This window comes from Cavia porcellus, unplaced genomic scaffold (assembly GCF_034190915.1).
Source record: "Cavia porcellus strain 051 isolate PalLab524CR breed Dunkin Hartley unplaced genomic scaffold, mCavPor4.1 scaffold_32, whole genome shotgun sequence".
NCBI classification, from domain to species: Eukaryota; Metazoa; Chordata; class Mammalia; order Rodentia; family Caviidae; genus Cavia; species Cavia porcellus.
Window position 1 is genome coordinate 26,543,722 of NW_026947515.1, and position 23,203 is coordinate 26,566,924.

Sequence of the window (23,203 nt, forward strand, 5' to 3'; positions counted from 1 at the left end):
TTTTGCAGCCATGAGACAGCCTCTAGTTACGGTGCTTGTTTATCTTTTCTCTTCCACACTGAAATATAAGCTTCCTGATCGTCACCTTGCTTGGAGTCTTGGTGCATTCTGGGCCCTAGGACAAGTCCTGGACCACAGCAGGACCTCTGTGTCACCCAGAGGCAACTGTGACCCTGCTCATCACTCAAGGGAGTTAAAAACCATAAAAAGAGGCAAGAATCTTAGTCGTGGAGTTGACTGTCCTCGCTCCGCTACCCCCTGGATGCTGAGTGCTTTCTCCACTGATGTTCTATTGATTGATTAATTTAGTATTAGGAATTAAACTGAGCTACTATCTCAGTCCTATTTTATTTTATTTTATTATGAGACATTCTCACTAAATTGCTAAGTTCCCAGACTAGGTTCAAACGTGCAATCCTCCTGCCTCAGCCTCCCTGAGTGCTGGGATTACACGTGTTAACCACCACAGTGGGCCTCCACTAATATTCCCTGAAGACATGAAGACAGGTCAGTGGGTTCAGAATGCCAGGCAGGGGATCTGAGGTCCTCAGCAAGGGTCAAGGAGATACTAATCCGAAGACTCTGAGCTAGTCCAAGAGACACACTCCCCAGAGCGCATGTGCTGCCACCTGGAAGTCGGGCGTCGCCCTAGCTGTGTCCCGTCTGGTGCAGGCAGTCCATCTCTAGGAACCTGCAGTCTCAGCAGACTTGGGGTCTGGGAGTGCGATGTCTCTGTGACTCCAGGCCCCCCTCCTCCCATCTGGTCCCCCACTCCTTAGGCTAAAAGGCAGCGGGCCCAGGAGGGGTCAGGTCGCTTTTGCCTTAGGGGTGAGCACTTCCAGGGTTGTTCCTGAATGCACCGGATGCCCGGGATCCTAGTTTCCCAGCTTTTCAAACAGGCCTGGAAGCCGATGTTAAATTTGCTCCGGTGGTTCAGGCGGAGCTTGGTGCAGTGACACACGGGCGGGCGGCAGGGGGTGCTGACACCAGCCCTCCCTGAGACCCTGCTTAGAAATCGGGGCGGGAGCCCGGGGCAGACTTTTGGCTTTGCAGAGTGGCGGGGCACTGTCAACCGAGGCCTGAGGGAAGAACCCAGGGCCCTTTGGTTGATGCGGGAGAGGTTGGGGCTGGGGTCCCTCTTGCCTTCCTGCTCCTCTCCTGGGGTCCAGGCTGGCAAAGCACCTTTAGAGCCCAGGCCTTCGAGTGCCCTTGATCTGGCAGAGACCAAGGAGGTGGTGTCCTTGCCTGAGGTGCGGTTCACCACCTGGTAGGCACAGGAAGGGACCAGACTGCGTGGCAGCCCCTGTCACCTGGGGAGATGTGTGTGGCCAGGGGAGGCGGCAGCCCCTCAAATACCCACCCCGGTTTCCAGCCTAGCCCAAGGGGGAGGGGAATGCCAGGCCCCTTCCTCTGTGCACGGATTTTTACGTTCACCACTTGAGGGGAAAATGCAATTTGTAATAAATCTGTGTTACTGTCGAAGTTTAACTGCTCTAGTGGCTATAAAAATTAATTCCTATCCTATACAGTGTTATCCAGCTTTTAAAATGAATTGGCTTGTGGTTGGTCTGGGGTTTGGGCCATTATTAGTAATTAGTGTAATCAAATAGTGGGATCCACAAGGCTCCCCTTTCCAGCACAGCCTCCCCACCACCACGCTGTCCCTTGTGTCTTGTGGGCTCCTGGATTCTATCAAGTGCTTGGCACCTTTACGTAGAGGCCAGGAACTGCCTGGCCTTCCACAGCTGGACGGATGTCTTCTTTCTGATCCCAAATGCATTGAGGACATTATTGTGTTTGCTGTGATTTCTTTCTCCTTTGATGTCCTGTGTGTTGAAACTAACACGGTAACTTCCCCTTCACGAGTGGGTGAGAGCTCTGACATCCATTTGGGAGCTCCAGCAGGGTTCTGGGGGGCAGGCCAGGGCCTTGGGCATCATCTACATGTAAGCAGCACAGTACCCTCCGGGGCAGCAGGTCAGCGGGGACCCAGTGGTTGTTCCATAGTGGGAACTCGGGTGGTCTGGAAGCTCCGGGAGGCAAATTCACATCTTTGCTCTCGGGAACTGTTTCCTGACGTTTAGCGTTTGCTTTCATTAGAAACAGAATCACCCCCTACACACACACACACACACACACACACACACACACACACACACACACGGGTAACATGCACAGATCTTTACTACACTAACCCACTGCAGACAGCCCAAAGCATTCTTCACATTCACTGAGACTTAGAAATTCTGGGGGTTCTGAAACCAGAAACTATTCTTTCTATATTGCATTAATAAAGAAGCATTATTATATCTATTTTTGAAAACTATTTGTTTGTTTGTTTTTGGTAACTGAGATTGAACTCACAACTTCACGCTTGCCAGGCAGGCGCTGTGTCCTGAGCTAAACTCCTGGCTGAAACTATTTTAAGATGGGCTTTGCACTCAACTGGTTTCCTTTGTCATCTGCATATTTCATTTCATGCCTTGAAAAATAATGGGCTTCATGAGGTGCCTTTATCTGCCCGAGAGGAGGAGAGAACCAGGGCTAGGATGCTTTAGTGGAGACGAGAAGGAGTGTGCGCGTGTGTGTCTGTGGAATCCCACTCTCCTACTGCGAGGCGGTGTGGCCCGAGCCCTGATTCCTCATTTGGAGCAGGGAATCACAGCCGCCATGTATTGTAGCAATATTGGGGTATCAGGGTATTGGGGCAGTATGGGGTACTGGGGCGGTATTTGGGTATTGGGGCTGATTAAAATAACAGGGGAAGCCGGCAGCCAGAACCAGGTGCCACATCTGTTCTTCACGTGGGTTCCCTTATTAGCCTCCTGCAGCTACAGGTTTGAATCTTAAAATCACTCCCATCCGACAGATTGAGGAAACTGAGGTTTAAGGAAATGCTGAAGGTCACACAGAGATTGAAGACAGAGAGAGAGACTGAGGTTCTAGTGATTGGGCCACCATGCAAGAAATGCTAAGCTGTCTCCCCGAAGGCCAACCCCCAGCCCTCACTGCCCCACCAGTGGGAGCTGTAGTCTGGGTCAGATGGTCTGCACGCCTGTGTGATTTCTGGGTTCTGGAGCCCTCACCATGTTCCCTGTTGCCGGGGACAGTGACAGGAAGGTGATGGATGGCTTCCCTGAAGCATAGATTTGATCTCCTGCCCTGTGTCTGCCTCTGTGCCAGGCTTGGTGCCGTCCTGGGGGAGTTGTAGCCAGCGGGAAAGGGTTGGGAAGATACCGTCTTGCTCAATCCCTGAGCAGGGGACAGAGTGGTCGGTGCCACCTGAGAGCTGTGACCCATGAGTGCTGGGAGATCGTGACAAGGACAATGAAGATGGACGGGTGGAACTGGCAGATCCAGCCACAGAATCCAGACCCACTGGCAGAGGCAATGCAAATGAATCTGAATCCAGATTAATGTATTAATAGCACTATGTCTCTTTATGTGGTCTTTATGGGTTCCCCAAATTTGGGTGGGCATGTTTGAGATGGCTTAGCTTACAGTAGATACCTTGTGTGTGAGAATACAGTATGTCACATTCTGATCGTTTGGATTTGCCCAGATTTATTTGGGGGCTCTGCATAGGACCTATCTTACTGAGGGTTCCATGAGCATTTGTGAACACATATTCTGCAATGGAGTTGGTGTTGCATAAATATCAGTTGGGGCAGGCTGTTCAATGTTCAGAGTTTTTACTGGTTTTGTTTACTTACTATATCAGTTACTAAAAAGGCAGCTGCTATATAAAAATTTTCATTTATGATTTTTAGATTTGTCTACCTTGCCCTTAAATTTTGTCAAGTTTTGCTTTACGTATTTTGAAACTTTGTCATTCAGCACATATACATTTAAGATGCTTATGTCCTTCAGGTGAATTGATCTTACATCATTAGATGATGGCTTTATCTGTGGCAATATGGTTTGTCTGGTGTCTATTTGGCGAATACTAATGTAACTGCAGGGTTGTTTTTGTGCTGTTTACCTGGTGTGACTTTTCCTGTACTTGGATATGGAGCCTATTGTGTCCTTAGATTTAAGTCTACCTCTTGAATCAGGACACAGGTGAGTATTGCTAGTTTATCCAGCTGGACTGTTGCTTTTCTTTCTTTCTTTCTTTTAATTTATTTTTGTCTTTTTGAGACAGGCCCTCACTATGCAGCTCTGTCCAGTCTTAAGCTCACTTTGTACCCCAGGCTGGTCTCAAAATTGCAACAATTCTCCTGCCTCAGTCTTCCGAGTGCCAGAATTACAGGCAGGCAGCACCACACCTCGAGACAGGGTCTCATTATTGAGCTTAGGCTGCTCTTAAATTCGAAATCCTTCTTTCTCAGCCTTCTGAGTGTTGGGATCACAAGTGTACATCAGCATGCCTGGTATTCGGCTGCTTTATAATGGAATATTTAGTCTTCCCTGTTAAGTGTGATTATTTCTATAGTTGGCTTTAAATCTTTCTTTTGCTAATTTGTTCTTTTTTCCTTCTGCTTTTGCTTCCTGGTTTCTCTTTCTGTGATTTCTTTCAAGCCTATGATACATATTTTTTTTAATTAAAATTTTTTCAATACTGGGGATTGAACTCAGTACCTTTGCACTGAGTTACATCCTAACCCTTTTTAATTTTTTATTTTGAGGCAGAGTTTCACTAAGTCACTAACTAGTCCAGGCTGGGCTTGAATTTTCAATTCTCCAGCCTCAGTTTCCCAGAGCGCTGGCATTACAGGTATGTGCTACCACGTCCACTTCCATCATATATATGGGGTGCCTGTGTGTGTGTGTGTGTGTGTGTGTGCGCGCGCGCACGTGTGTGTCCCATTTTAACTCCTCTGTTGGTGTTTTAGCTGGTCCTGTTTGCATTTTCTAATGGAGGATAATTTAGGGATAATAAGATGTGATATTATAATATATTTGGGTTTATCCCTGGCTCCTGGCCTGAGTTTCTGAAAGTCTCAAAGCTTCCTTAGTGATGAGGTGAAGCCCTGTTTTCAGAATGAGCCCTTTTCAGCCTTACTGGAGGTGAGATGAAGCTTGGCCAACAGACAGCCATGGATGAGGAGGCTACCAGAGGACCCCACCGTCTGGTTGGAGGCTGAATCTTCCGGTCCTGCATTCTGTCCCTCAGGATTGATTATTAATAGCTAACAATGTCATCAGTCATGCCTCTGTAATTAAACCGCCATAAGAGCTTCCAAACAAATGGTTTGAAGAACTTCAGAGTGGACACGAGGAGGGCAGCGCCCCCAGAAAGAGCAGTGTGACTCCCCCATAACTTTGCCCCATGCATCCCTTGCGCTTAGCAGTTTCTGAGCTGTGTGCCTGAACGGGAAGAGTCTTGTGAAAGTGAACCGTTTCCCCGAGTTCCAGAGAACTGCTTCACCTGGGGAAGGGGCTGTGGTTAGGGTCTGGTTAAGATGTTGAGGGCGGAGAACACAGGTATCGGGGGATAAATCCTAATGGGAAGTTCCAGACCTGTGACTCACACGGGTAGAATTGTGACAGAGCTGCTTGTTACTGGACAATTCTACAGAAAGCCTCAAGAATTTACACATCTAAGATGCGATTCTCTGGGCAGCACTGAGAAATTGTTGGTGGACATTTTTAAAGGAGCACTGTTGAATTTTTTTCAAGCACGGTGACTACTAACTACATTGTACTCTGTTGTCACCAAGTTGACACATTATTTAAGCAAACAGACGCGTTTATTTGGGGATTAGAAAATTACTTCTATGTACGCAAATAGCTGTGACAGGAGATATAAAGACAGATTCAATTAAAAGTCGATTTCTTTGGTCATCTTGAACAACTTGGTGAGATAACCTCTTCCTTCAGACAAAACAAAGATAAACAGCTTAGCCCAGATGCGAATGTGGAATAAGAAGCTTTGGATTAATGAATTTTGAGGTGGTAAAGTGATACAGGGCAAGGCTGGAATTCATCAGGGAAGTCTTGTTCTGGTCATTTGAGTGCTAGGTAACATCCCCAAATTTGGTAGCTGTGAGCCATTGCATTGATCTTGCCTCTTGGCTCAGAGTGGACAGCTTTTCTCTGCTTCCTTTGGTATCAGTGGTGACTCAAGACTGGGCTGGGAGCATCTGGAGGTCTGTTCATTCACACTTCTGATAGGACCTTAATTCCTGGCCAAAAATAGCTACCTGCTGCCTCCCCAGGTGGCTTAGGCTCCCTTACAATATGGCAGCTTCGTTCCAAGGATGAGAAAGGGGGAGGGAAAATGAGCCAGACTGAAATGGAATCACCTGCTAGACACATGTTGCATCCTCCACATTTGAATCATTTTACCAGTCCAACCACTCACAAGGGCCTGCTCAGATTCCAGGGAGGCCACTGACCGCATCCTCCCGAGAGCAGCCTTCTGACCCACCAGGCTGACTTAGCTCGTACTCAGGGCTGCCCTTTCTGGCTGTCCTTAGGCCCTGGTTGGCTCTTCTGCCCATTCCCGTCCTGCTTCTCCACCAGTCTCAGCCAGACCATGGGACCTGCAGCTTTGGTGCTTTCTCCAAGGACTTGCCTGCCAAGAGGAGTAAGCTTGGGAGGGGTGGGGGTGAGAAGTGCATGTGAAAATTGCAGGGATCTGAGGGTAGCAGGCCTGGTGGCCAGCAGAGCAGGAACCTGAAGGAGTTGGCTGTGGGTGTGAACTGCCTGCTGACCTTTGTGGTCCTGCTGGGACCAATCAGAACCCTTCTTCCTGAGCTGGACTCATTTGTATAAACTCTGGGCCCCCAGAAAAAGCTTTTCAAAGGGCCCCTTGTTCTCTGTTAATTGAAAAAGGCTCTGTCCTCCTTCAGCGGCAGCTCCCGGGGCTTCCCCAGGTGGCTCCTCAGGCTAAGTCCCCTCTGGCTGCGTTCTGCCTGGCCTCTGTTCCCTCCTCCACACACCCAGAATGATTCATGACCCTAGTTGTGTCCCTTCCCAGACTCAAGCTCCCCAAGGACAGAGTTGTTCTTTGACTGCCCTTGTCGGTCAGTACCTAATGTATAGTGTATAGTGTTTTTTTTTGTGTGTGATCAATGGGTTTCTCTATGGGACACCCCAGCTCCTGGAGACCCGACTTTACCCAAAGACACTCCAGGGCCACCGGCAGCTTGGCCAGTGGCTGTACTGGCCAGTTCTTCTTGCTCTGTAGAATACCAGCCCTCCCCTGGAGGAGTTCACAGCTGAGCTGAAGAGATAAGATTTAAGGGTATGGAAAGATTATTTTGCTTTGGAAAGGTGAACACATTTGAGGCTGTGGTTCTGGCCGGCGTGAGGACACGCCTACCCAGCTCAGCGTTGTTAACGATTTCCAGAAAGGGTTTAATCTCCGTCCTTCTGTAATTATAAAATTCTGCAGCTATGTACGATGCGGAGGTTAGGCTCAGGACAAAGGCAGATGCTGAAACGTCAGGCGACCTGGTGGAGCGAAGAGTGCGCTGCTCTGAGCATCCGCTGCTGCACCGAGTCTGAACAGGTTCTCCACGGACTGTGCGTCCCAGCCTGCACCTGCCTTGGCTTTTGTATGCAGCTGTGCACTTAGTAATATAAATGGCACACGTTTAACGTGTCCTCAGGTGTTTCTTTTGTCCTAGGGAGCTTGGCAGAAGGTCCTGAGGCCTCTGAGAAAGACCTGGAAGTCCCCGAAACTGAAGGGGCCAGACAGTGGTGGGAACCCTCAGAGACTTCTCGGCATGTGTTCCGCGGGTTCCTGTCCCGATTTCATGGTCCCAGGAATCCTAAACGGTCAGAGAAACCAGGCAATTGCACCGAGTGGCCATGAGGTGGCAGTATAGAACTAGAAGCCCTGCAGGTGTAGTAATTGGTAGATTAACTGTTCTGTCTTGAGTCAGAGACTCCTGCGAGCAGAGCCAACTGCCCAAAGCCTACTGGGAGCAGGAGGGCTCTCTCTTAATTTAATCGTCTGTCCACTGAGCTGAGAACGTGTCTACGAACCTCTCAGCTCGGGAAGTTCCATTGTACCGAAGCTTTGGAGTGCTTATTAGCTGGGCTGGAAACACGCTGATAAAAAGTTAATTTCTATTTGCTGTTGCTCGGTAATTGGATGAACATGAAAGCAATTAAATATTAAAACATACAAACAAATAAGTAAGTCACTGTAATTAGCCAAAGTTTGATCACTGTCATATTTATTTAGGAAGAGATGATATGTCTCAGCAGGTGACATTTTAAATACCCTGGGCCACTCTGGTGTTGTCTTTGGAGAATGCTGAATAATGTACGGAGAATTTAATTAAACCCTGTTGTAAATCAGCTATGATGACAGGGAAATGACAGCCACATGTTGAAAAGCGAATTAGTCCACAGCAAGGGATATTAATTAACTCTTTTTCTGAGGCCTCTGGCACAGAATGGCATTACAAAAAGGAAAGAGGAAAAAAAAAGCCAGCACTTTGATGTGGGGAAGACACCATGCCTGTTATTTTTATAGTAATTATCATTATTTATGGCTTGAATTTCTTCAATGGCCAAAGTGCAGCTAATAATCGTTATGCTGTAGGGAGAGGTTAAACGGCTCCCCCCAGAGCCACAAGATGCAGGTAGCAAAGAGGAGCAGAGAAGGGGGCTGGGGAAGGAGCACCTCTCTGGAAACAGCAGTGTCCTCGCCCAGACGGGGGCTCCAGGGAAGAGTCAGGGTGCATCCGGGAGAGAAAGCTGGGTGAGAGCCCTGCAATAGTCAGGCCGGACCCTGCTCACCTCACAAGAGAGGAAAACGCACAGATTTGCCCATGCTCACAGGTCCTGGAGGCAGATCACGGTGCAGCGTGAGCCTGGTCACTCTGTGGTTTCTGCAAAACACTTGTCTGGAGTTCTGCAATGCAGGAGGCTGGGGATGGAGATACCAGAGTGGTGAGATGCTGCTGTGAATGTGGGTGACAGGAAGGCCGCTCTTGCTCCAGCTCTCTGTGCTGGACACTGCAGTGTCTCTACCCCCCTGATGATAGGCAAAGATTAACCCCACAAAGGTTGTGTGTGGGCAGCTGTCCCCCAGAGGGGTCACTTCAGTCATCACTTCCCAGCTGTGAATCCAAACTCCTGGCCAGCAGAATGGGTCTTGCCTGATGCCTCTGCCTTGAACATCGGTGAACTGACTCTCGGCTGACAGTGGGGGTCACTGAGAACCCCCCAATGCCTGCATCCAAAGGTAGCATCCAAGTCACGCACATCCTCCTTGGTGACAGGGAGCAAGGTCAGGGAATGTACACCTGCTTCTATCAGGTGTGTGATTGCTATGCTGTTGTTATGGTGTGCATCCAGGTGTGTGGGTACCACATCTGCACACATCCTGGCATTTGTTCAAGTGGTCCTCAGCCAAAGCAGCCACGCACAGACTGTGGAGTGTCTCTCTGTTGGCTCCGAGGTGGAAGATGTACCATAGTATCAGTCAAGCAAGAGCTCAAGAGTGTGGGATGTCAGTTTCAGGAGAGCCAGTCCCAGTGGGTCCTGACACCACACGTAGGTGGGTGTATGTCTTCTAGAACATTCTTGAGCATCTCCCCTAGTGTCCCACAGGTGGGAGGAGACTGGCCACGAGGGAGTTATAGGACACAGTCATTCCCTTGTAGTTCTCCAGGGGCTACTGTTTCTGGGAGGTGGCTGTCCTGCTTCAGTGTTTCAGGTGTGTGTGCCCAAGAGTCCCCATAATCTGTTCCCTGGCCCTTAGAGGAAGGGGATTAGATGATTCCCCAGGCCAGCAGTGCTAGGGACACAGAGGCCCAGGAAGATTGGTGTGTCCTGGGGCCACTTTCCTGGGGTCAGCCAGAGCCTTAACCCCAGCGACTGCCATGTTTACCACCTGTAGGTTTGCTGGCCCACAGCTGGAGCCGTCTTCACCCTAAGCTGCAGTTCATCCACAGTGCCCTGAGGCTCAGGCATGATGTGGCCCAGGTGAAATCTTACTTGGACTGGGAAGGCAAGGAAGAGCGTGTGGGGAAGAGGAAGGGCATGGTGGCTCCAGCTCAGGTGTCCTAACTGGGTGACCTGCAGGACACAAGCTCTGAGAGCGGTAAGCACAGGAAGGGGCCCTGGGGTCACACGCATCCCTTTCTGTAACACACTGCTCACTGTGAGGCCTCTTGGCCTAGTGAAGGCCCTCACCCGCCCTGCACCACGGAACCCTGTTTAACTTTGCTCAGTAGAGAGAATCTTACGTCGATGTGGTTAGCATGCTCCTTCCTTTGTTGAACTCAGAACAGGCTCACATCCTAACCCTTGAACCTGTGTGTTGCTTAACATGGTGAAAGGAACAGGTGTTTTTGTTTGTTTGATTATTTTTTTCCAGGTGTGAGTGAATTAAAGCTCTTATTTATCCCAGGTTATCCTGCTACCTCAGCTAATCATGAGTCCTGTCCACATAAATACGGTCCGAGAGAGACGTAAGGGAAGAGCGGGTAGAGAGATGCCACCTCGCTGGCTCTGAAGATGGCTCGGGGACCAAGGCAGGTGGTAGTCTTTAGAGGTTGGATGAAGCAAGGAAATGAAATTCTTCCTAGAGTCTCTCTGGATGGGACCACGGCGCTGGTGGCAGCTTGATTTGAGTACAGTGAGACCCTGCTGGACTCCCAGCTTAAAGCATTTGTAAGAGAATCCATTTGTGCCACTTTAAAACACTCGATTTGCAGCACCAGCAAAGGCGGGCACAGCCACCGAACGTTGGCATCATTTTGCAGAGCACAGCTCAGATCCTCTCTATGCAGGGCTCTGCAGGGCCAGCCGGGAGGCACCAGGAGCCCTCCTGCCCAAGAGCGAGTCTGTGTTTGGGAGTCACAGCCTGCACGTGTAGAGGGCAGGTACTACAGCCCCGTTCAGGAATGTCCACTGAGTTACTACAACACAGCCTAGCAGAGGGGAGACTGTGATGCCTGGGCTGGCCAAGGAGGCCCCCTGAGAGGAGGGAGCTGGGGTCCCCCTTGAGGCATGGAAAGAAACTTAGGGTTTGACCTGAGGGTAAAGGGCAGGGAAGGGTACAGTAGGTGGGGCTGGGAATAGAACTGGGGCGGATGGGGTGCTGAGGCCACAGGGGAAGGGCAGCACAAAGGCACCAGAGGATTTGGGCAGGTGGTATCGAAGGCTCCACCCACCCCAAAGGGTATACCATGGCCTGGAGGGAGGCGCTGGCTGCTCAGGGAGAGGGGATCGCTCGCCCAGCTCCTCCCTGCGAGCCACTCTGGGCTCTGGCTCCGAGTGTCAAGGTGCCTGTAAGATTTCCCCAGCCTTCTAGAAAATGCTTCTTCCTGTTTTTTTCCCCTACAAATTTTGGGGTGTAGGAGTAACGTGTGGGCAGCCCCTGATGCTTGGGCAGTGCAGGGACTGGCTGCTCTATGCTTGGCCCGGACACAGGGATTCGGTGACCTCCTGTTGGCTCAGAGAAGCAGTGGCCCAGGGGAGAGGCTGGCGCTCATTCCCCATCCCTGGTCTGGAATGGGATTGCTGGCTCCGTGCTGGCTGCCAGGTTAAACATGCCAGGCATTGGGTACCAGTTAGATGGCAGCAACCCGGATTGGTTGGAGCCTTTCTTTCTCGGCCCAGGTGGGCAGCCCAAGGTGGCCGTAGTCCCTTGCTCTCATGGCACTGCCCATGGACCATGGTGGCCTCTGGCCTTGGACAGCACCTCTTCTTGGAGCACACTGCCCTGCTGTCCGGCAGACCTGTCCCTTTCCTGCCCCTTGGCCCAGCCTGATGTTGAGTCCTGGGGCCCTTAATGACCGGGAGTCCTGCAGACAGATTTGGAGGAATGGGAAGTGCTGAGTAGGGCATCTAGGGGGGCTTCCACATTTTTCACAGCTCTGCAGCTGGTTCTGAGCAGCAGCCTGGCCTGAGCAGCCGCGGTAGGGTTTGGGGAGAGCTGGTTTGCTTGCACGCAGGGCACTTCTCAGTCCTGCTACACTGTCCAGGCTTGAGTGGTGGCTCCCTTCTCACTGACCGTGTGACCCAGGGCCTGCCTGAGCCTCAGGACTCTTACCAGAGATGCAGAAATAACCTCTGCCTAGTAAAAGAGTCACGCAGTGAAGCAGAGAAGCATCAGTGGCATAGATGGGAAGGAGGTGGCCCTAGACGCACAGGACACTGAGTGGCAGCAGGACGCTGGTCCCTTTCCTCTGCCTGCACGTGGACCTGGAGAGAGACCCCTTTCTTGGGGAGGACCTGTCAGGTTTTACATTCTTGCCTGGTAAGGGCTACGGGAACCTTGCATTTCCTGCTCCAGGATTCCTGGGTGAATCCAGCCCTCCACAGAGGGAAAACGCACTCTTGGGGTGCCCTGGGTTTCCCAGCTGGCTCCTTAAACAAGCAGGAGAATTTGTCTCCAGTCAAACTACATGGTCAAAGGGCTCTTGACCCCTTTTAGTCAGTGGCAAAGGGTCACCAGGTCATTTGCTAGCGAGCTTGGGTGCTCCACAGGGAGGAGTAACGTTATGGCAGTTAGACCTCTGCCCTTTGCCTGTCTGCTCCCCTGGGGGCCTGGGCACCACGTGGCAGCCTCGGCTTTTCCTCCCAGGGCTGTGCTTGGTTCAGCTTTCTCTACAACCCACTTCCCCCTGTTTGGTCCCCTTTGTCCCCCACTTCACCTAAGCTGTTGCTATCCTGTGCCCTCACTGAGTATTTCTCAGCCCCGATGGATGACCCAAAGAGACACTGGCCCCAGGGGACATGCTCTTGTCCCCTTCTCAGTGACTTCATCTCAGTGGGGGCCCTGAAAAGCTGCAGGCAAACCCAGCAAGGGACACGGGCAGCGTGGGGGAGAAGGCAGCCCAAGCCTGCCACAATGGACGTCTGGCGGTGGTCGGTGCTCCTTCAAGGAGACAGGAGGGCAGCAGGGTCCTACAGGGTCCCAGCGCTGTAACTGCTGAATAAGTCACGGCAGCGACAACCTGAGTGGGGCTCACACTGACGATCAGCAGAGTGTGGTGCCCAGCTTCTCTCTGAGCCCCATTTGCAGGTGCTGCACATGCCACCTTGCTGTGACGAATGTCCTTCCTCATGACCCCAATCTATCTCAGGGACTCTACCCTTGTCACCTGCAGCTGGCCTACCGAGGTGTAAGTCCCACTGTGGGATGTACCTCCCCAAGGTCCGGCCATTAGGGCGGGGACAGCCCACTGGCCTTTGCTGAGACGGTCCCTCTCGTTCCTCTGCGGTCAGGTGGAAGCCTGTGTTCTCGCTTTGGTTTTACCTTCACAGGATGTCGCAGAAATGGAACAACACAGAACTCGGGCCTTGAGTCTGGTTCCGTCCTCTTGGGACAGGTTTGCCACCTCTGCCTCGGGAGAATGTGTTGGGCACCTGTCCGTGCTGTGGCACCATAGCCATGGTGTGGGTGGACTCAGTTTGCTTATTTACTTATCCGTTGGAGCCTTCTGGCTTTCTCCTAGTGAGTAACAGTGCTGGAAACATTCAAGACAGAGAGCCCTGCCCAGTCCTTGTCGCGGTCTGGGAAGTTTATATTTGTGATTCCATGGAAATGGTATTGGAATCCCAATCACTTAATTCCAATCATGCACTTCCAGTGCAACCCACAGCGAGGATAAAGACACTAAGACATATTTATAGTTATGGGGAGCCCGGGGACTCTTAAATCCAGCCACGATGGTGGTTCCCCGCGACAAAGGCCTCGACCCAGGCCCTGACCTGGGTTTAATTAATTCTGTGTGAGGGAGTGGCCCGGGAGTGGGTGACAGTGAGAGTGTCAGAAGTGTGCCAGCTGGGCTGAGCAGCTGGGCTGCAGTCACCTCTGCAGTAATTCCAGAAGGCTTTGCAGAGGAGTCATCTGCATAACACAGACTGAGGCTTTAGCTCTGATGTGTAAACTTTTCTGCCCTGGGAAGTCACAGCCTCTTGAGGCTCCAACACAGTTGACAGCCCTGGGGTGGTGGCTCTTCATCTGGCCCAGCTCAGCCATGTGTTTTGGGGGAGTCACAGGGCTGAGAAACAGGGACTGCCGCCTAACTTCAAAGATTATGCATCAGCACCTGAGCCGGGCCCTGTTTACATTGCTTGGAGCCAGTTGAAGGGAGAAGGAAATGACCTGGCCAGCCCTGTACACATCAGTGCATGGAGAGAGGCCAGGTTTAGCCACAGTGCAGAAACTGCTCTTATTCAGGGCGATTCCTCCTCACGCATGCTGGTTTTTGTGGGAACATACGTTCCCAGTATGCATTCCCCACTACATGATGAGTGCATGCCCAACTGTCTGAGGAACTTCTAGCTGAGTGTGCAGCCTGACTGAGATTCCAGCACTGTGGGAGGCTGAGGCAGGAGGATCACAGACTGAAGCCAGACCGGGTAACTTAGCGACTTAGGGAGACCCTGTCTCAAAATAAAAAATAAAAAGAGGACTGGAAATGTAGCGCAATGAAGGCCCTGAGTTCAAACTCCAGTACCACAAAAAATAAAGCTTTCAGTTTCCAAAGTTGGCTGGGCCGCTTTGCCTTCCCACCCACCTGCCGTGGAGGAGAATCCCGCACCCTTTCGGCTCTTGCTGTGTCAGATTTCAGTAAGAGATTCCAGCCATTCTAGTAGGTGTGCTGTGGCGTGTCACTGTGGTTTTAATTTACATTTCCCTAATAAGACATGTAAATCTTTTCATGTGCTTCTTTGCCATCCATAAATCTTCTTTAGCAAAACATCTTTTCAAATCTTTTGCACTTTCAAAATGGAGTTATTTTCGTGTTATTGTTTTAAGAGTTCCTGAAATATTTTGAAAGGTCCAAGTCCTTTCACAGGTGCGTGTTTTGCACATATTAGCTCCCAGCCTCAGGCTAATCTTTTCATTATCTGAGTAATGTCTCTCAAAGGGCAAAGTTTTTAGTTTTGAAGAAGTCTGATTCATGACTCTGCCCCTTTTGTGATTGTGCTGCTTGTTCAGGGTCTAAGAAACTCCCCAAGCCCCCAGGCTTTTCCTCTATATGTTCTGTTGGAAGTTTTAGAGGTTAGGCGTTCACAGTGGGGCCTGTGTTTCGCTGTGAGCTCGATTTTGTACATGGAGATTTGCCCCTTTTGGCGGGTGGCTGCCCTGCTGTCCAGTGCCAAGTCCTGGAAAGACTGTCCTTTCCCAGTGGAAAACAAACCAACCACGCGTCACCATGCAGGTGAGCTTCGGATTTGCGCTTAAGGACCGGGTGACTGGGAAGTCTACTTCTACATGTCCAGGATTTCATGCTGCTCACGGGTGAGACCCACGACTCACAGGAACACGGGAGCAAGGCATGGCTGTGTGCACTTGGCCACCGTCCTTGGGTTTCAATCCCTCCTTGAAACCATGTTAATTTTTTTTAATGGAGATTTGGTGGTTTCACTTGGAACTTTCTCATGCCAATCAGGGGCACTCTTGACGAGGGCTACGTGTTTGGTACCCTGAACAAGTGACGTCAAGACTCAAGAAGGTCTTTTTACAGAGTATTTTTATTTATTTTTTTGTAAAGAGACTAGAACTCAGGACTTGTGCTCACCAGGCACATGCTGTGCTGCTGAGCTGTATCCCCAGCCTCTGAGTATTTTAAAAATGAACCAGGAAACTGCTTCTGGGTGGCATCTGCATGTTCGAGGTGTTTTTAAACACTGGACTTGGCAATGAAGGTGTCCGCTTGACTGAACTTTGGACTTGCTTTTTCCGCCTGCTACTTGACACCACCTGGGAATGGGACTCAGGGACGTGCTGAAGTCAAGTCACCGACAAACATCGGTGGCACCTAAGTCCTTTGTAAGATGCGATTTGCTCCACTCCTCTTGTACCACCTGCTTTTTCTATACATAGCTTTTTAACTTTGCTAGCCTGTGAAATAATAATTGCCGAATTTCCCAGGCTGGGCTTCAACCTCTGATCCCCCTGCCTCAGCCTCCCAGGGTGCCAGATTACAGATGTGTGCACCACCTCACCCACTGGAGCCAGGCTGTCTTTGTGCAGGCAGCACCAAGGACAGTGTGCCCCGCTCTTATCCCAGTGAGCCCTGGAGGAAGAGCTCCAGCGTCTGAGTGTTGGTCTGGGATGAGGGCGGATGGTGCCCGTGGGCGGCCTCCCTGGACACGGTGCCTCATCCCTGGGTGTCTGGGAAAGGTTCCCTGGAGAGTCTACCTTTCAGCACTGAGCCGCTGGTCAGCACACCCTCGTGGGTCTCCTGGGGCTTCACCTTGAATTCGGGCCTTGCATACTTCAGGTGTCTCCAAATAGTCCTTTATGAGCTTGGACGAGAGCCACTCGAATTCACAATGCCAACAAGGACAGTCTTGTTTTCCTCACTATCCCAGGGTCCTTTCTCTCTCATATAGAAGCTCACTTCTTGGAAAGGTCCCTGTGGTGTCTCTGTTCTTTGGCATTGATGGATTCCTATAAACTTGCAGCTCCTCAATGCCCAGCAAGCTCCTGACCACAACTATTATGAGCTCAGCAGGAGCTCATAGCTCCTTGGAAAGCCCATGCCCCTTCATGCTCCTGCTGGGAACCAGGCTGGAGCACACAGGTGCCGAGCTGGGAGCAAAGAGCTTAGTTCTCCACCCTGGAGCCATCTAAAAGCTAGGATTCACTTTGGAGATGGACACTGTGGCTGCTCCTTGCTGCAGGTGACCTGTCTGGCTGCTGAGGAGCTGGGTGCAACAGGAGGTTTCTCTCCTTTGTCTGTTGAGGGTCCCTCTGTTTGCAAGTGGAAAAGGCTGGTCCTGAAGCTGCCCAGCTTTTGAAGAATGGGCTGGCGTGAGGTGTACGTGGTTTTTTTCCCTGTCTGTACTGGGACTGAGCTTTCTGCTGCAGAAAGACCAAGCCAGATTTTTGTTTGTTTGTTGTTGAGACAAGGGCTCACTCTGTAGTCCAGGTTGCCCTTGAACTCATAATTCTCCTGCCTCAGCTTCCCAAGTGTTAGGATTACAGCATGTATCACCAAGCCTTGCTCCAAGACAGCCTGTGTAGGAGTGGGAGAGTGTCTCTATGCTGTGCCTGCAGGGGCTGCTGGAAGCTCTTCAGGGTTTCATTGGTAAGAAAGAGGGGGCCTATTTGTTCCCACATTCCAAACAAAGGTGCTGCCCTGCACCTGAGTTAGTATGGGAGATGGCTCGGTGTGCCACCTCGGAAGCAGTCACTGTGCAAAGGGGTCAGGAACCTCACTGATTCCTATAGGCAGGACCAATGCTTTGTCCCTGGACCCAGGAATGGACTCAGACATCGAGGACCGTGCAGAATCCCACCCTGAGGAGCTGAGACTGTCAGGACGAGATTGTGGCGTCAGGAAGAGACAGTGACAGTGGCCAACCTCGCTACAGTTAGGGTGACCTAGAGCTGGGGGCTGAGCGCTGTGGGGAGGGCTCTGCAGGAGTGTGGCCCCCTTAGAGAGGGGACTTTGTGGTTTGCAGGGTTGGTGTGCCTGCCCTGGGTTTGGGTGACCGGGTCCCAAGACCATGGGTTGAGGGTTGAGGGGGAGCTAAGAGCTGACACGGCCTTGTTTTGGGGAGCCCGCCTGGGGCAGCCTCCCTTCCTCTGCTTTCCTGCACCCCACTCTGTGAGGGACCCTTGCCCGCAGATCTGTCCCTTGCCAGTGTCCCTTCCACCTCGGTCCCACCACATTCCACACTGGAATGTCCCCTCCGTGGCACATGGATATGTCACAGTGCTGGGACCTCAAGATGGGGATGTGTGTCTGTCCCCCCATCTAGGTCAGCTCCCTGATGCAGGTGCTGGGCTCCTGCCTGCTGCCTGCCTATGGATGTTGGCCCTTAGCCCAGTTCTGTCCACCCTGCTTACGATGCCTGCAGGCACCAGTGACTCTTTCTAAGGTCTGTCTTAGGAGCTAATCCCGGGCCAGGGGCAGCAGCCAGGACACAGAAGGTAACAGTGCCTGGGGAGGTGGCTTGTCCTACACTCCTGCCTGAGGGTTCAGCCTTCCTGATGCTTGAGATTCTGGGCAGGGGGAGGAGAAGGGAGACAGAAAGGGAGAGAGAGAAAAGGAAAAGGAGGAGGAGGGAGAAAAAGGGAGGAGGGGAGAGGAGGGCATGAGGACAGCCCGGGAGCCAGGGCCGGCCGGGCACAGCTTACCATGTCCTCCGTACCCTGCGCAGCCCCTGTTAAAAATAGAACTGCGCTTTGCAGAGTGATGCTCAGATGATACCCGCCAAGTGCCCATTAGCTCCTCAAAGCGGTGATTCCAAATTGATTATTTCGAGTGTGAGACATAATAACATGCTCTTCGCGGGCCATAATTAGTGGTGGAGTGGCTGGTGGCTGCTGCAGTGAGGGGAGGGTACTTGTCGCTGCCGCAGCCACTTTCCCAGCAGCTCTGGCTTGGCCTTGTCCCCTCTGCTGGCCCCTCATGAGCTCCTCCAGGGCGGGTGGGCCATCGCTGAGCTGCTGCAGCCCTGAGCACCGCACCAGCACCACAGCTCCTTTGTCTCCTTGGAAACTGAGCCATTCCATGACTTTCAAAGGGGAGGGGAAGCCTGCTGACCCTGCTGGCCCCCAGTCCAGTCCTCCCAGAGTCAGGTCCTTGCCCACCCTCAAGAGGGGCAGAGGCAAGGTGTCAGTTGATGTGGTGGATTTTGTGGGTGCTTGGATGTTAGAATGGCTCCTGGGAGTGCTCCTCACCCCACAGCTGATGAGGGGGTACAGGGCTGGGGCCTTCAGGCGTCCTAGCATGGTGGGGAGCTTTGGTGGAGACCCGGGTCCACTTCCAGGAGAGGGAAGCGGTGGGCCTGCCTGGCAGGCTGCCCCTTTCCTACACCTGCCTTGCCGCATTCCAGGACCTTAAACAGCACTTTGGGGGGCCTCACAGGAGGACCCCAAGTTCCAGTCCCTGCTATGCAATTCAGTGAGCCCTGTCTAACAATAAAAACAGAAAGGTGCTGGAGTGTAGTGCGGTGAGGGGACTCCACATTCAACCCCAGCGTGTGTGTGCGCGTGTGTGTGTCTGTGTGTGTGTGTGTGTGTGTGTGTGCACGCGTGCGTGTGTGTGGGTGGGGGTGGGGGGTGGGGACCCTTGTTCACAGCAGGAAGTGTCTGGGAGGACCCTACAGTACCTCCTTCTCGTGCTCCCTCCGGAAGGGAGCGTGCCCTCCCCAGTTCCCTATCTCCCCCTGGTGCCGGACACCCTCCAAGCCTCATGGCCAACTCCAAGGGCTCCAGGCTGCAGAGCTCCTGAGGTCACCGTGAGGGTCGGGGAGGGGAACATAGTGCTGTGAGACTCTCCCACACCTGCCCCTCCATCTCTGAGTTGCTTCCCCTGGTTGTGACCCTGAGGTTCAGGTTCGTGACTGCTCAGCAGCTCCCCCCAGCCCCACCCCCTATTCCCCCAGCCCTGTATGCCCCACTGTGAACCCAGCTCTGTAATGGGACTGAGCCCCTATTCTTAGGGAAAATCCATTCTAGTTGGCACAGATAGAAAGGAAGCTGAGGGGTACTGGGAGAGAAAGGAGAGTGAGAGCTGTGCATCCCAGCCCTCTGAGTGCAGTCAAAAGCTTCACCCAGCCTCACCTTCCCTGTCTGTCCAATGGGACAATGACAGCAGTGGCCTTCAAGAGCTATGGGAGGAGCTATGAACCAGCCAGAGGAGTGCTCCAGCACTCGCTCTGGGAGGAAAGCAGGGGCTCCCTAGCACAGATCAGCACCCTCAGCGCAGGAACTTGCTGCTTCCTGAAGTCTGTGTGTCTCAGTGCCAGCCCAGCCAACCCTCTGGTGGCTGCTGGAGAGCAGCAGCCTTGGCCTGCCATGGCCCTCTGTTCTCCCCAAGGAGAACACAGTTGTGCTGGAAATTCTTTCTTTTGCAGGAGATGTGTGGCCTTCCTTGTGTTTCTGACCAGTAGGGAATCCAGGCAGAGAGCCCCTGGGTTTCAGGCCCTGCAGTCTCCCTGGGGAAGTAGTTGAAGGAGAGTGTGGCCTTGGATTTAGGGGCTTATGTAAGGGCCTGATGAGCCTTATATGCATACACACACACAAATGCGCAGTCTTTGTGTCATTCTGAAGACCCTGGGCTCCTCCTGGCACCTGGGGGAGGCCTCTGAAGTGGCACTGGGGCTGCAGAAGGGGACGCTGGGGAGGGTGGAGTCACCCAAGGAGAAGGCAGGGGCTCTGCCTTTTTCCTGGTAGCCCCTTTGCCCACCCTGCCAGAGGCGCCTAAAGAGTGCCCTCTACTGAACCCCAAACAAGCTTCCTCTTCGAAATGGAGGCCCCAGCTCATCCAAGAAGTGTGGAAATCACCTTCCATGTCAGCTTGTGAGCTGTTTACTTCTCGCCCAGCCCTGCAGGGGGCGCTGCTGTTCCTCCATTTTACAGAAGAGGAAGGAGGTCAGATAAGGCTGCGATGCAGGCTGTGGGCTCCAGGGGGCTTAGCTCTCATGCCTTGCTGCTGATGGGGCTCTTCTCTGGGAGGCCCCAATTTAGGACGTTTGGCTGTGTTGGTGAGGAACAGCCTCAGGGAGGCCTAAGCACCTCTGCCTGCCTTGGAGCTGGTGATCCCCTTGTCTCTCAGGACGTTGCCATCCTTGGCAGGGCCAGAGGGCGGCCTTGTGGACATCAGTGACCTGGAGACCAACCTCAATCTCAGAAGCTGAAAGCAATAAGGGTGATAGTGACAGATGGAAGAAGAGCAAGAGGAAGAGAAGGGAGGGGAGCGGAGAATGGGAAAGAGAAAAGAGGTGGGAGGAGAGGGAGTCTGTCAGCTTGCTGTCTCAGCTGTGACAAAACACCTAGCATACAGTTGACAGGAAGAGAGGTCTCTCTTGGCTTATGGTTTCAGAGGGTTCAGTCCGTGCTCTGTTTTAGGCCTATGGTGAGACAGAAGTGTCACGGCAGAGAGAAGCTGCTCATCTAGTGGCCAGGAAGGAGGGGAAAGCAGGAATGAGGAAGGGAGATAGAGACCAGAGAGGAAGGGGCCTGGGGCCAGATCAGCTCCCAAGCTTATGACTTCACTCCTTTCAACAATGTCCATCCTCCCAATCGTGCCGTCAGATTGTGATCTCAGCAGTGGATCCTCTGCCGATGGGGTTAGGGTTCTCATGATCCCCATCACTCCCTGTAAAAGCCTTACCTCTAAACACATGACACTCGGGGAACATTTTAGATATAAGCCACAGCGAGGAGGAGGAGGAGGAAGAGAGAGAGAAAGAGGAGGGAGCGAGGAGGGGTGTTATGGTTTATATCTGGATGTTCCCCAAGCTGCATGCACTCATGGGTTGGCTTTTGAAAGGTGACTAAATTACCGGGGCTTATAGATGACTTGCTATTCGAAGGTAAAACCCGGTCTGAAAAGATGGGTCACAGGAGGTGTGACCCCGAAGCTATCTCTCCCTTTCAGGCTCCTCCCTTCTTTCTCTGCTCCCTGGCTTCCACAAGGTGATGGGCTTCTCCTCTACCACATCCTTTTGCTGTCCCACCCTGCCTTGGAGCCAGCTGACTCTAATGCACTGAATCCTCTACAGCTGTGAACCCAACTATACCTCGCCTCCTTTAAGTTGCAGGTGTTGGGTATCGTGTCTCAGAGACAAGAAAGCAACTGAGACAAGGGAGAAAGAGGGAAAAGAGGAGGAGGAAGAGGAGAGGAGGAGCTGAGGTTGTCATAACCATCACAGTCCAGCCCCAGGTGCTACCCCTTCACCACGAACTGAATGTGTGCTACCCTTGAACTCTCTCCTACCTCCTGTTGGAGCAGCCAGCCTCCAGTCTCCCATTACAGATGGTGAAACGGAAGCTTCGTGGGTCTACATGACTTGCTCAAAGCTCAGGGCATGGGACAAGAACCCATGCCCTGCTAGTCATGGGACTGGAACCCAGCCTGCTGTGCCCTGGATGCCGATATCTCAACAACCGCATCTCTTGCCATGGACCTGCTGACCCTGCACACAGCTGGTGCTGCATGACTGACCACTGCAGGAGCGAGCTGGGCCCAGGGCATGGCAGATGGCATCCCTGCAGTTCGGGTAGGAAATGGATTCTCGAATGCTTGCTTTGCAATTGGAGTGTGAACGTCTGTCAGGCCGGAGGCTGAGACACGGGTGGAGACACGGGTCTCCACCATAGACTCCTCTTACCATCTCCCAGCCCCCTGGTATTGCCCTCTGCAGTGATGCTGTCACATCCTTCTTACTCTGGGAAGGGGTGCCCTCCTTTGTCATCTGGATTTGCCCATGGGTCAGCTCAACACTGCAACTGGTCCCTGACGAAACTGCTTTGCTCTTGGATGCTTTTTTTGTGGCATGGTTTGTGATGGTTTAATCTGGAATGCCCACCCCCCAAGTCCTCCTGTGCTCTCAGGTGGGGCTCTGGGAAGGTGATTGGCTTATGAAGTTGCTATGCTTGTCAGTGGATTCATCCCCGATGAGTTCACAGCTGAATGAGCAGTTGGGAGTCATCCCTCTGGAAGAGGCATGTCCCTGGAGTGTGGTCTAGAAGAGCGTTTGCTTTTTTTTTTTTTTTTTATTCTCGGTACTGGGGATTGAACTCATGACCACCTGCTTGCAAGGCAGGTGCTTATGCCGCTGAGCTAAATCCCCAGCCCCTAGAAGGGTGTTTTCTGTCCCTTTCCTCTTCCCGTCTCTGCTCCCTACCTGCATCAGGTGATCAGCATTCCTTTGCTGGGCCCTTGTGCCATGCCATTTCTACTTTGGAGCAGACAGCCATAGACTGAATTCTGTCTCCCTAACCTGGAGCCAAATTAAGCCTCTCTTCTTTTAAATGGTAGGTGTTGCATATTTTGTCCTGGTGATAGGAAAGCCTGTGATTCCCCTGAATGTGGGCCGGCCAATTGATTCACCATGAATCACCTCCCTACATGATGCTCTCTCAGGCACAAGCAAGTAGCAGTCAGGGCAGAGGGAGAACCAGGATCCCAGCTGAATGGTCGCCTCCTCTCTCCTCCTGTTTGTCCACTGCTTGGGCCTTGCTCTCAGAAATCTCTGTGGCCCATCTTGGCTTTCTCTCTGGCTCCCTCCCCTCGTGCAGAACTTGGAGGCCCAGAGAAGGGACGACTTCTCCCGATGGCTCAGTCAGGTAAGACCAAGTGCAGATGACAGCAAACAGGACAGCTTCCTGCCACAACTGACCCCTGCTGGAAGCCTTGGCAGTCTGGAGCCACCTAGTTGTGGAGCTGGCCTGTCCCTCTCCTCCCTGGGGAAGTGTCTGGCTATTGTTCCACTTTTCCATCGCTGGGAGGAAATGCCTGACCCGCACAGCTTAAAGAGGAGGTTTAATTTGGCTTCCAAGCTAGAGGAATTCTGCCCAGGTTTTCCTGCT

General features: G+C 52.3%; 1 long non-coding RNA gene across 3 annotated transcripts in view; it reads left to right on the forward strand.

Moving 5' to 3' along the window:
* The window catches only part of LOC134474287 (uncharacterized), a 57,715-nt gene that overhangs the window by 8,942 nt on the left and 25,570 nt on the right, over window positions 1-23,203 (forward strand). The window lies entirely within an intron of this gene.